This window comes from Salvelinus sp. IW2-2015, linkage group LG24, assembly GCF_002910315.2.
Source record: "Salvelinus sp. IW2-2015 linkage group LG24, ASM291031v2, whole genome shotgun sequence".
Taxonomy (NCBI): Eukaryota; Metazoa; Chordata; class Actinopteri; order Salmoniformes; family Salmonidae; genus Salvelinus; species Salvelinus sp. IW2-2015.
Window position 1 is genome coordinate 4,209,914 of NC_036864.1, and position 13,734 is coordinate 4,223,647.

At 41.2% G+C, this 13,734-nt stretch overlaps 1 protein-coding gene across 7 annotated transcripts in view; it reads right to left on the reverse strand.

Moving 5' to 3' along the window:
• The window catches only part of LOC111951268 (non-muscle caldesmon), a 57,773-nt gene extending 48,172 nt beyond the window's left edge, over positions 1 to 9,601 (reverse strand). For all 7 annotated transcript variants that reach the window (XR_011474021.1, XR_011474022.1, XM_070434770.1 and 4 more), the window contains exon 1: positions 9,279 to 9,601. The gene's annotated coding sequence lies outside the window, so the exon portion shown is untranslated. The remainder of the gene's footprint in view (positions 1 to 9,278) is intronic.
• Positions 9,602 to 13,734: the final 4,133 nt, after the last annotated feature.

Sequence of the window (13,734 nt, forward strand, 5' to 3'; positions counted from 1 at the left end):
TTTTGTTGACATAGTGTCCTCATCTTGGCATGTGTGGAATTGGCTGGCTGCCCCCTCTTTTTGCATTTCAATTTGTTAGCCGGTTTTCTCGGTCTGTCGGACTGTTGATGCTACAGATCGGGTCTTGTTCCATTCAATAATTAGGCCTACTCATCAATTTATCTTTAACTCAAGATGGCCGCCTGTTAGGTAGAAGGGGTTATTTTCAAATAGTAATACTTGTCAAARTACTTCACGAAGAAAATACTTGGACCAAGCAATAAATCAGCTAGCTTCCTACAAGTGTACGCAGGAGAGTTGAAACCCAGCATGAATCCGAATCTGTCCCTTCTTAGCAGAGTTTTGGCTAGCACCTCAACAGCCATTAGCACCAGACCCATTGCCCTAGACCTGGGKTGTTTAACAATAACATGACTGATGGTTTCTKCCAATCACCTTGAGCAGGTCTCTTATGAGGTAAGACACTCAGCCTCTCTCCCTGCAGAGGGGCTCCGATTAAAACCCCTGTCAAAAGGCGGTGCCTACGTCCCAACTGGCACCCTATTTCCTATATGGTGCACTACTTTTGATCAGAGCCCTATGGGGTACCATTTAGGACGGAGGCAGTCCACCTGCCAGCTCCATGTTACCCAACAGTGAAATTAATTTATGAATTACCCGATGGTATTGAAATGCTTCCAAACTAACAAATTCAAGCTGAGCTCGGGTCTCACACAGTACTGTATATGGATGGGGGGGCATATTTACATTCCCCTTTCTCTGAAGTGGGGGAGAAGTCTTTGGCATTATTAGATGCCAGGAGAAAGAGAGAGAAACACAACACACAGTAATGAGCGGGCGCGCACACACACACAAACACACACAAAATAACTGCTATATTGGGGATGGATCCTCCATGTCAGCCATTTTAGATGCTTTGATATTCAGCTTTAAATCAGATTCCATTGCCTTKSTCTGTATGGAGCAATGACATGCGAAGAGGAAAAMAAATGGAAGGGGAGATCTGCTCGCTGCTCGGCTCCTCTRGTTGCTTGTAATACATTCCTGAGCAACCCTGAGAGGCTTGTATGTCAATGCCTGAATATGCTTCTGATTACGAGGGAGAGAGAGTACACTCAATAAACTCTTAGACCATTACTACTGCTCCTAATACCAGCCAGAACGCAGACCTCCAGACTGGGCTGGCTAATTCAGGTGGGTAACATTACTGGAGACAATTTAAAAAAGGTCTGCACCTTTAAAAACATAACACTTGGCTCCAACAGGAGAAATGGCAGCTGTCATCGCTTCGGATTGCTGCTGTGCTGTGCAAGGGAACGTTGTCCGAAGCTGTAGCCCTGATCCAGACAGGTCAGAAMGATCCAACTCAGTCTAAATGTACTGATACCGTAGTTCCAAAAGTCACATCTTTTGAACTGAAGCAGCACAATCAACATAATGAACCCAACAAAGTTTGTTACATCATTTAAAAACATTTTTTTTAAAAGGGGGTAACTACATACTGACTCCCACTAAAGTGTTAATCAAAGTACTGTAGTGTTGCAACTAGCGCAGCACATCAGCATCCTGTGTCATACCAGTCAGAGCCTAGACTTGTGTGACACACAGATGAGTAATATCCTCATCTCTCGTGTGCTCCCACAGTACGGAGAGTCAGCAATGAAGTGCAGAATCCTGTCTCCAGAACCCTAAGCCTGCATAACTCGAGGTCTCACAGACACACAAATCAWCCATTGATGTCAATCGGAGAACTCAATGACGCAAATCCTCCAGTTTCTCGAATTAAAAAGATACCACTCTGCGTGTCTGAGCACGAGGTAAATCCAATGGCTGTATATGAATGGTAAATCCCCTTGTTACCTAAGAGCCCGATTCCTCCAGCTGCTCTGTCCCAWGAGAGCCAGCATTCATCATGAAATCCCCACACTCCCCATCGCTCTCACCACCTCCACCATCCATACAGTACCACACACACACACACACAAAATATTATAAAGTAACTGGTTCCAACACGAGAAAACATAGGCAAAAGTTCAGTAAACTTAGAATGATGCGTTTGCTACATTTTCCTCATATGTTCATTCAACTAGCAAATATTATTTTGGGCTGTGGAACTAGTTACACACACACACACAGTGATTTTGACATACAACATTTTCATACATGATTACATTTATACAGTAATTAGCATTCAACATGTCCTCGCCTGGGATTTGAACTCACAACTACTCAGTTCACAGCGGTCTAATCTTCCAGCTACYTCACCATGTCTGTGTCAATAACTGATTTCACCTGTATTCCGACACATTGGACTTAAAAGTAAACCTCAGATCTGTTCAAAAGTACACTTTATCATAGTGATTAAGGAATAACATTAAAAACAAAGTCATATGCCCCACCAACAACTATACAGAAAAAGCTAAAATTGCTTATATAAGTCTATCAAATCAATAGAGAATCGTCAGATTAATTGATACGAACATGGTGGAGTAGCAGGAAGCGTGTAATGCCATGAACCAAGAGATTGTGAGTTCAAATCCCAGGTGAGGACATGTTGAATAACAATTACTGCGTAAATGAACATGCACAATGTAATCATGTGTGTCAAATATGTAAGTTGAAAACATTGGAAGTTAAGATGCCAAATTCCAGTTGAATGAGCATATGAGACAAATTGAGCAAAGACATAATTTGTTAAAAATGTTAAGTTCAGGTAACACTTTGAACTGAAAGTTGAGTAAACCCCCAAAAATGTGGAACCAGTTATTTAATAAAAATAAGACGTGTTTTATTTTTTTTACGTGCACACACACACACACACAACACACACACACACACACACACACACACACACACACACACACACACACCACACACACCCACACCACACACACACACACCACACACACACACACACACACGTCTATTCCCTCATACCCGTGTCCCTACTCATAGACTCTCTCTCCATCTCCAAAAAACATGACCTCACTGGTCCTCCACTCAATAGCATCTTTCAACACACTGTTGGGATTTACCTCCTTATTACCTATAGGACCTTTAATTCCCCCAGTAACCTAAAATATGGGACTTTTAAAAGGTGATTTAAGGCCTTGATCAGCTATGTTTGTTTAGTTTTGCGTGCTGAGGAGAGGCGGAGAGAGAGAGGAGGGAGGAGAGGGGAGAAGGAGGAATGTTAGCTGTCTGTAAAAGGGGGGGGGGGGGGGTGAAGAGACTTAGTGCCGGGGGACTGGTTGAAGCACTAGGCATGTCTGTGGTCCCTATGGGTAGACGCCAAAGGAAAACACAGAGCAAATCAGCTCGCAGAGACATTTCCTGTGCTTGTTTTATCAGATGAGGAAAGAAGCCCAGGGGCAAAAGTCCTGCTCAACAATGTTACACACTTTCAGCCCCACTGTCGTTTTGGGAACTGAACATAACACATCTTTGGAAGATGACATAAGTAGTAGTGTATGAGTCTCGGGGTAGTGAACTGAACTCACGCTCCCACGATTACCCCCAGCCTTGAGGTTTATACCTTGGGGTGAAATTTTTTACTTTTACCTTATAAGACTTGGGTTGAGTAAGCCAAGGGATCCTGTACCATCGCCCATCTACTAAAAAGAGAGTTTGTTGTGAGTGAGTTGGATGTGAAAATATCCTTATACAGCTGGTGGAGTTCTGGAGGCCTCGCTGCCTGCCAACTGGCATTCGATGGGTAAATGTGCCAATTATCAACACAGTCTGCCATGCTACCAATTAGGGAATCTGGCCTTGAACGATAGCACTTCAAAGTCTAAGAAATGTGGGAGAGGTTTGATCTAAAAGGCCTTCTAATCTGAGCCACAGCAAAAAAAGAACGAGTGTCAGCGTTCTTCTTCGTCACCAGGGAGAAATCCAGACTCTTCGTTCCCCAGAAGAGTTCTACTACTGCCAGACTCCCCATACCAAGGACTGAGGAGACATACGAGCCTGGTTTGGCACGGGTTCTAAAGCAATGCAGAACCTTTCCATTGCAACCTGGCTGGGTAATGAAGACCAACAAACAGAATATAAAGTTGAATTACAGAGAGGATTTCATGCCATGAGAGGAAAGATTAAAAAGGAGAGTGAGGAATTTTTGATTTATATATTACTAACAAAACATCTGTAAGCCACTTATTGCATATTTGCTGGGTCCTAAATAAACTAAATCTAGAGTTTCAGTTTCAGCTGGCCGCTCTTACTTCACAAATTAGGAATGCCACATTTGACCCATTTTTTGATCGTCACCAGTTAAGAGTTAAGCAGATTCCTTTTCCCCCCTCAAATTTTCCAAATGTGCTCCAACTTTACCATATTATACAACTTACTGTGTGGTTCTGGATACAGTGCATTCAAATTACATGCTATCAAAGCAGAAAATAAATAACAGTGAGTATGCTGTGGCCAGAGTCCAGGGCAGAATCACTTGAGGTTTAGTTCCATGTCAATCATCCTCCACTTCAAATTAACTGAAAGCTCCACGAGGACAGTTGTCGAGAGGACACAAATTTGAGGTTTGGGCTCCAATTAGACTTCTCCCTTGGAGACATTGATGATGTTGACTCTTTTGATCAAAGAAGAGACATCTTTGTTGTGTAACTGATTGCATATAAAGATGGCTCCTCGATCCCACAAATATATCTTGAGGCGGCAAATCTGCATAAAATCAACCCAAGTGGCAATAAACTGAACTAGGCAAAACATGCTTGACAGACAAGTTGTCCATTATAAGACAAACCAGAAAATAGGCTCTGGCGAACTCCGAGAACACTGTGTATGTTTGGATTTACATGTCAACATGTAATAATTTAGAACTCCTTGCGGAACATTTGACAAACATAAATTGAATATATTATCGGTAAACTATGGTAATAACAAAAACGAACAGTTTGTGTTACACAATTTCCGATCCAAGTTCTCTTTTTTCGTACTTCAGTTTAGTTGGCAGCCTCTCTCAGTGGTGGTAATAGTAACTGTAGGCTTGCAGGCTGCAGCAGAGATATAAAGAACTTCTGGAACTGAATCGTGCAGTGGATTAAAGCTCTGCCTCGCATCACAGAGGCACTGCAAAACTCTAGGTCTGCATTTACACAGGCAGCCCAATTCTGATCTTTTTTCACTAATTGGTCTTTTAACCAATCAGATCAGCTCTGAAAAAATATCTGTCATGAAAAGATCTGATTGGTCAAAATTGGGCTGCCTTTGTAAGCGCAGCCAGAGAGACGCAAAGTGACACACAGAAAAATAAAACAAGATATTTCTCATGAATCCTAAGAGGACGCCACCTTTAAAAAGACGTTATGCTTCAACTAGCCTTCTCTCAAATACTAACTGCGTCTAAGAAATAGCCTTTCCTCATAACCACAGTGTCTCCATGCACTCCTTTAAAGAGAGAGGGCCTGGATTAACATCGTCCTCAATAACTGTGTCAGCTTCTCAACCCTGAAGACTGATGGTACTGATTCCAGAGTAGAATGTGTGTTTTCACACCTGCAGGGACCTTGAACACAAGTAGCTCAGGTCAGTCAGAGAACAATGAAAAGTTATCTAGTACAGTTAAGGGGATCTACTATATTGTTTGTGAATCCAAAGGCTGCATCAAAGCCCTGCCCTTGGCCACAATCTATCGCATGCTCCAGGGTCAAGCCTCAAGTCTTTGTCCAAGTCTCATCCCAATGTTCCAACCTCCGGCCAACTAGGCCTAAACTCCCTTCTCTAGTCCTTGAGGGCGTATTCTCCTCCCTTCACTGGTCTGAAGCCATCTTTACGTCGTTTTGAGTCATGATTAAGGTTATGGAAGAACTGATCCTGAAACATTGTGTAAATGAAGGGCAGAGAGAGCAGAGGAACTACAGCCTGTACTGCACAGGGCAAACCAGGCTCCGGAAACCCTGGGCAGTGTTCCCTACATCCTGCCCGGGCCCTAGCCCATGCCAAACCCTTGTTATCACTGTGCAGAATTACCTCCAGATCCCCCCCCCTTCCCTCTCTCGCTCTCTCTCTCTCTCTCTCTCTCTCCATATAGCACATTACCTAGGCTCTTTATACGCTAAAGAAAAGTAGCCGAAAGAGGCAAAAAAGAGGCAGAAAGAGACTAAAAAATAAGCCTGGCTGTTATGCATTCCAAAGGCTATATCAATCGTCTGTCAGCAGGTTCAATCGGTTCCTTATAAGGCATTCCCCTCATATTTTCCAAACACCGCAGTGTTATCAGATACAGCTTCATGGACAATTACTGTGCTGTCTAGCTCGGAGCATTCTGCAGGTCCATAGCCCCCGAACCCCATGTTCTACCGTTCACTCACTTCATACTAACTGCTTTGTAATCAACCCGAGATCAAACGGAAGGCTGAGATAAACTACGTTGGGAAAAAAGAAAAGGTGGTTGGCTGGTTGGCCCAAACTATTTGGGTGGATTCATTTGGAGTTATTGCACATCGCACTGCAATGCTTTACTGTACCACAATGCGGTGAGATGAGAGAGAGAGAGGCAAAGTTCTTGGAATACCACACACTGTTTGGACAGTGTTGAATCAGTGAGTGGCCTCCTAAAGCCAGTTATAACATCAGCGTTTCACTGTTGCTTTGATAAATTTCYATATCAAGTTGATTACTCAGATTAATCATGGTTTAACTGGGCTCAGCTAGTGCTGTGTAGCATCAGCTAGACCTACATAGGGATAAAGATTCTAGCCAACCCAGTACAGATGGTTAAGCCTATCCCTGATGAGGGCCAAGGCTGTAATTTGGACCCCCAGTGGAGAGGATCTGACCTGATGGATCCTTTGCTTTCATGAGATCCCTTGGCGCAGGCAATTGAAGACAGCTAGTATTCGTCTACAAGAGCCAGTACAATCCCACGCCACAAGGCCACAGTTTACTGTTGGAGAATGTCCAATTATATTCATCCCAAATATTTAGGGATGACAGCAAATCAAAGGAAAGTGCTTTTAAAGGGGAAAATTATTCATTTTGTGTAAAGGAGGATGTTGTTCTGTTTGTTCTTCATAACTTAAGGTATTATCCAGTTTAAACTAATGCATTTGTAATGTAATTATTTATATACAGTTGAAGTCGGAAGTTTACATACACTTAGGTTGGAGTCATTAAAATGGGTTTTTCAACCACTCCACAAAATGTCTTGTTAACAAACTATAGTTTTGGCAAGTCGGTTAGGYCATCTACTTTGTGCATGACACAAGTAATTTTCCATKAATTGTTTACAGACAGATTATTTCACTGTATCCCAATTCCAGTGGGTCAGAAGTTTACATACACTAAGTTGACTGTGCCTTTAAGCAGCTTGGAAAATTCCAGAAAATGATGTCATGGCTTTAGAAGCTTCTGATAGGCTAATTGACATCATTTGAGTCAATTGGAGGTGTACCTGTGGATGTATTTCAAGGCCTACCTTCAAACTCAGTGCCTCATTGCTTGACATCATGGGAAAATCAAAAGAAATAAGCCAAGACCTCAGAAAAAAATTGTAGACCTCCGCAAGTCTGGTTCATCCTTGGGAGCAATTTCCAAATGCCTGAAGGTACCACGTTCATCTGTACAAACAATAGTACACAAGTATAAACACCATGGGACCATGCAGCCGCCATACCACTTAGGAAGGAGACGCGTTCTGTCTCCTAGAGGAGAATGTAATTTGGTGCGAAATGTGCAAATCAATCCCAGAACAACAGCAAAGTACCGTGTAAAGATGCCGGAAGAAACAGGTACAAAAGTATCTATATCTACAGTAAAACAAGTCCTATATCAACATAACCTGAAAGGCCGCTCAGCGAGGAAGAAGCCACTGCTCCAAAACCGCCATTAAAAAGCCAGACTACGGTTTGCAACTGCACATGGGGACAAAGATCGCACTTTTTGGAGAAATGTCCTCTGGTCTGATAGAACTGTTTGGCCATAATGACCATCGTTATGTTTGGAGGAAAAGGGGGAGGCTTGCAAACTGAAGAACACCATCCCAACCGTGAAGAACGGGGGTGGCAGCATCATGTTGTGGGGGTGCTTTGCTGCAGGAGGGACTGGTGCACTTCACAAAATAGATGGCATCATGAGGGAAGAAAATTATGTGGATCAGTCAAGAAGTGAAAGCTTGGTCGCAAATGGGTCTTCCAAATGGACAATGACCCCAAGCATGCTTCCAAAGTTGTGGCAAAATGGCTTAAGGAGAACAAAGTCAAGGTATTGGAGTGGCCATCACAAAGCCCTGACCTGATTCCTATAGAACATTTGGGGGCAGAACTGAAAAAGCGTGTGCGAGCAAGGAGGCCTACAAACCTSACTCAGTTACACCAGCTCTGTCAGGAGGAATGGGCCAAAATTCACCCATCTTATTGTGGGAAGCTTGTGGAAGGCTACCAGAAACGTTTGACCCAAATTTAAATGGTTTAAGGCAATGTTACCAAATACTAATTGAGTATGTAAACTTCTGACCCACTGAGAATGTGATGAAAGAAATAAAAGCTGAAATAAATCACTCTATTCTGATATTTCACATTCTTAAAATAAAGTGGTGATCCTAACTGACCTAWAACAGAGAATCTTTACTAGGATTAAATGTCAGYAATTGCAAAAAACTGAGTTTAAATGTATTTGGCTAAGGTGTATGTAAACTTCCCGACTTCAGCTGTAGGTATAATTGATCCTAGAGTTAGCCCACTGGCAAATACCAATCAAAAGCATAATTAAATKAACGACACATTTCCTGAAATTGTCAATTGATATGCAGCCTATGTATTGTCTATTATAATGGAGAGAGATCTGGCTCACATCCCTCTCCATGAGTTTGGAGACTGCCTCCTCATATTTGTCTGATAAGAATATATGGCATGGGGCAGCAGGGACATTCCAGAATTCACATTCAGATCGGTAATAGGTTTTCTAAAGTGATTTGCCATATAATACAAAATATTATACTCGARAACAACAACCACATTTGAGAACAATGCGCAAATCATCTACATCGACTCTAAATCTTCATAGTTTAAGTGTAGTTATTGAAAAAGTGCTAACCGCAGGATAGGCACATTATTAGGAAGCTGCTGGGTGTGTGCYCCGTGTGCAGTTTGCTGTAGAAATCTATCATTTTAAAATTACATATCTAATAAATTGCAGCATCGCACAGCACAAAAAAGATCATTGCACAAGTTGGTTGTAATCATAAGCACTACGTTCATGCGCACTACGCAAATTTCACCAAGTTGGATAAACAACATAAACAACTTCGGAAGCGCAAAACGTACCTATTGAGTTCAGCAAGTAAACGATTGTTCTTTCACCGGGTTAGCAAACAACCACGAAGCAGGCCAGTCAATGTAGAGAAACAGAATCCGCCTTTGGATCCGTCTGCTCCACGGTATTCAATAATAGGCTACTACAAAGCGMAAGCCCCTCCCTTCAAAACATAATCGCACACATATCTCATATGTTTACAGCTGAAGAGCCCTATGCATTGTCCTTAGTCTGGTCCAAGTGCTACATAGCCTATGTATTAAAAAAAAAWAAAAACACGATGTCAAAAATCAAAAACTCAGTCCATCACTTCGTAAAAAAGTGAGGAAATAAATGCCGACATTGAAAGTTCTACAACCCCCAAAAATCGAAGCAGACAAAACTGATTTGCTGAATGCCCTTTTTTGGTTATCCTTCAAGGGGCCTCTGAAAGAAAACCCTCTGTCAGAAAGATCATATGAAATGTTAATCTTGGCGAAAAAAAGGGTACTTCTGCTCAAACAAACACTTATTTAGAAGACTGCGTGTAAAAGCTATTTAGAAAGGACTCAAAATATCCCCAATTTCTTTGGTACATGCCGGGATTATCCAAGTAAAAAGTGAGACTTTTTGTATTGCAGGGCACCTTAAACGTTATTTAGACAACATTCTTACTCAATCAGTTATGTAATAGCCTATATTTAAAAAAAAAAAAAAACATTTGGTTGAGTTTATCAATCATTCTGGTCCATTGTGACCTTTTTTCCAACAACTTTTAAGTTAAAATTTAGTTGAAAAGCATATTTTCCAGATGTTGATGTCAGGTGCATTTTAGGTGCTGAATTAAAGGAGAAAATTTGTATTTTCCGTATGTTGAAATCAGGTGKATTTTAGGTGCTAAATGAAAGGTGAAAATGCGTATTTTCTGGACATTGAAAATACTTAAATTTACAAATGTTCTCATGGTAAGCACAATAATACTTGTTCAAGCCTCRTAATATAAGAAAGAGGAGCCAACTGAAGATTGCAATATAAAATTCATTATTGTTCCCATCGGTCATGTGTACAGTGCAATTTATAAAATAAAATAAAAACTGAAATATCACATTTACATAYGTATTCYGACTCTTTACTCAATACTTTGTTGAAGCACCTTTGGCAGTGATTACAGCCTRGAGTCTTCWTGGGTATGACACTACAAGCTTGGCACTCCTGTATTTGGGGAGTTTCTCCCATTCTCCTCTGCAGAGCCTCTCAAGCTCTGTCAGGTTGGATGGGGAGTGTRGCTGCACAGCTATTTTCAGGTCTCTCCAGAGATGTTCGAGCGGGTTCAAGTCCGGGCTCTGGCTGGGCCACTCAAGGACATTCGGAGACTTGTCCTGAATCCACTCTTGTGTTGTCTTGGCTGTGTGCTTAGGGTCGTTGTCCTGTTGGAAGGTGAATCTTCACCCCAGTCTAGGTCCTGAGCGCTCTGGTGACAGTTTTAATCAAGGATCTCTCTGTACTTTGCTCCATTCATCTTTCCCTCGATCCTGACAAGTCTCCCAGTCCCTGCCGCTCAAAAACATATCCACAGCATTATACTGCCACCACCATGCTTCACCGTAGGGATGGTGCCAGGTTTCCTCCAGACGTGATGCTTGGCATTAAAGCCAAAGAGTTCAATCTTGGTTTCTTRAGACCAGAGTATCTTGTTTCTCATGGTCTGAGAGTCCTTTAGGTGCCTTTTGGCAAACTCCAAGCGGGCTGTCATGTGCCTTTTCCTGAGGAGTAGCTTCCATCTGGACACTACCATAAAGGCCTGATTAGTYGAGGCCCTTCTACCCCGATTGCTTAGTTTGGCAGGGCGGCCAGCTCTAGGAAGAATATTGGTGGTTCCAACATTCTTCCATTTAAGAATGATAAAGGCCACTGTGTTCTTGGGGACCTTCACTGCTGCAGAAAAGTTTTGGTACCCTTCCTCAGATCTGTGCCTCGACACAATCCTGCCTCGGAGCTCTACGGACAATCCTTCAACGTCATGATTTGGTTTTTGCTCTGAGGTGAACTGTCAACTGTGGGACCTTATATAGACAGGTGTGTGCCTTTCCAAATCATGTCCAATCAATTGAATTTACCACAGGTGGACTCCAATCAAGTTGTAGAAACAGCTCAAGGATGATCAATAGAAACAGGATACACCTGAGCTGAATTTTGAGTCTCATAACAAAGGGTCTGAGTACTTATGTGAATAAGGTATTTCTGTTTATTGTTTTTAATAAATGTGCAAATCTCTAAAATCCTGTTTTTGCTTTGTCATTATGGAATATTGTATGTAGATTGTTCAGGATTTCAGAATATGGATGTGACACAACAAAATGTGGAAAAGTCAATTAGTCTGAATACTTTCCAAATACACCATACTTAAGTTCACTTTTCAAAGGCATTAAACTAGCAGTGATGCTGTTCACATTATACCTTAATAACTAAATCAACACACCACTTCAATTACAATAACATTGTCAGTAACGGTTATAAGATTGGGTCTTCCCAAATGGAAAATGACCCTAAGCATACTTTCAAGTTGGTGGCAAAAATGGCTTAAAGGAACAACAAAGTCAAGGTATTGTAGTGGCAATCACAAAGCCCTGCGTCAATCTATTGTGGGCAGAACTGGAAAAGTGTGTGTGAGCAAGGAGCCTTACAAACCTCACTCAGTTACACCAGCTCTGTCAGGAGGAATGGGCCAAAATTCACCCATCTTATTGTGGGAAGCTTGTGGAAGGCCACCAGAAACGTTTGACCCAAATTTAAATGGTTTAAGGCAATGTTACCAAATACTAATGAGTATGTAAACTTCTGACCCACTGAGAATGTGATTGAAAGAAATAAAAGCTGAAATAAATCACTCTTTCTGATATTTCACATTTCTTAAAATAAAGTGGTGATCCTAACTGACCTAAAAACAGAGAATCTTTACTAGGATTAAATGTCAGGAATTGCAAAAAACTGAGTTTAAATGTATTTGGCTAAGGTGTATGTTAAACTTCCCGACTTCAGCTGTAGGTATAATTGATCCTAGAGTTAGCCCACTGGCAAAATACCAATCAAAAAGCATAATTAAATAAACGACACATTTCCTGAAATTGTCAATTGATATGCAGCTATGTATTGTCTATTATAATGGAGAGAGATCTGGCTCACATCCCTCTCATGAGTTTGGAGACTGCCTCCTCATATTTGTCTGATAAGAATATATGGCATGGGGCAGCAGGGACATTCCAGGATTCACATTCAGATCGGTAAAGGTTTTCTAAAGTGATTTTCCATATAATAACAAAATATTATACTCGATAACAACAACCACATTTTTGAGACAATGCGCAAATTCATCTACATCGACTCTAAATCTTCATAGTTTAAGTGTAGTTATTGAAAAGTGCTAACCGCAGGATAGGCCACATTATTAGGAACTGCTGGGTGTGGTGCACCGTGTGCAGTTTGCTGTAGAAATCTATCATTTTAAAAATACATATCTAATAAATTGCAGCATCGCACACACAAAAAAGATCATTGCACAAGTTGGTTGTAATCATAAGCACTACGTTCATGCGCACTACGCAAATTTCACCAAGTTGGATAAACAACATAAACAACTTCGGAAGCGCAAAACGTACCTATTGAGTTCAGCAAGTAACGATTGTTCTTTCACCGGGTTAGCAAACAACCACGAAGCAGGCCAGTCAATGTAGAGAAACAGAATCCGCCTTTGGATCCGTCTGCTCCACGGTATTCAATAATAGGCTACTACAAAGCGGAAGCCCCTCCCTTCAAAAAAACATAAATCGCACACATATCTCATAGTTTACAGCTGAAGAGCCCTATGCATTGTCCTTAGTCTGGTCCAAGTCTACATAGCCTATGTATTAAAAAAAAAAAAAAAACACGATGTCAAAAATCAAAAACTCAGTCCATCACTTCGTAAAAAAGTGAGGAAATAAATGCCGACATTGAAAGTTCTACAACCCCCAAAAATCGAAGCAGACAAAACTGATTTGCTGAAATGCCCTTTTTTGGTTATCCTTCAAGGGGCCTCTGAAAGAAAAACCCTCTGTCAGGAAAGATCATATGAAATGTTAATCTTGGCGAAAAAAAGGGTACTTCTGCTCAAACAAACACTTATTAGAGAGACTGGTGTAAAAGCTATTTAGAAAGGACTCAAAATATCCCAATTTCTTTGGTACATGCCGGGATTATCCAAGTAATAAAGTGAGACTTTTTGTATTTCAGGGCACCTTTAAACGTTATTTAGACAACATTCTTACTCAATCAGTTATGTAATAGCCTATTTAAAAAAAAAAAAACATTTGGTTGAGTTTATCATCATTCTGGTCCATTGTGACCTTTTTTTTCCAACAACTTTTAAGTAAAATTTAGTTGAAAAGCATATTTTCCAGATGTTGATGTCAGGTGCATTTTAGGTGCTGAATTAAAGGAGAAAAATTTGTA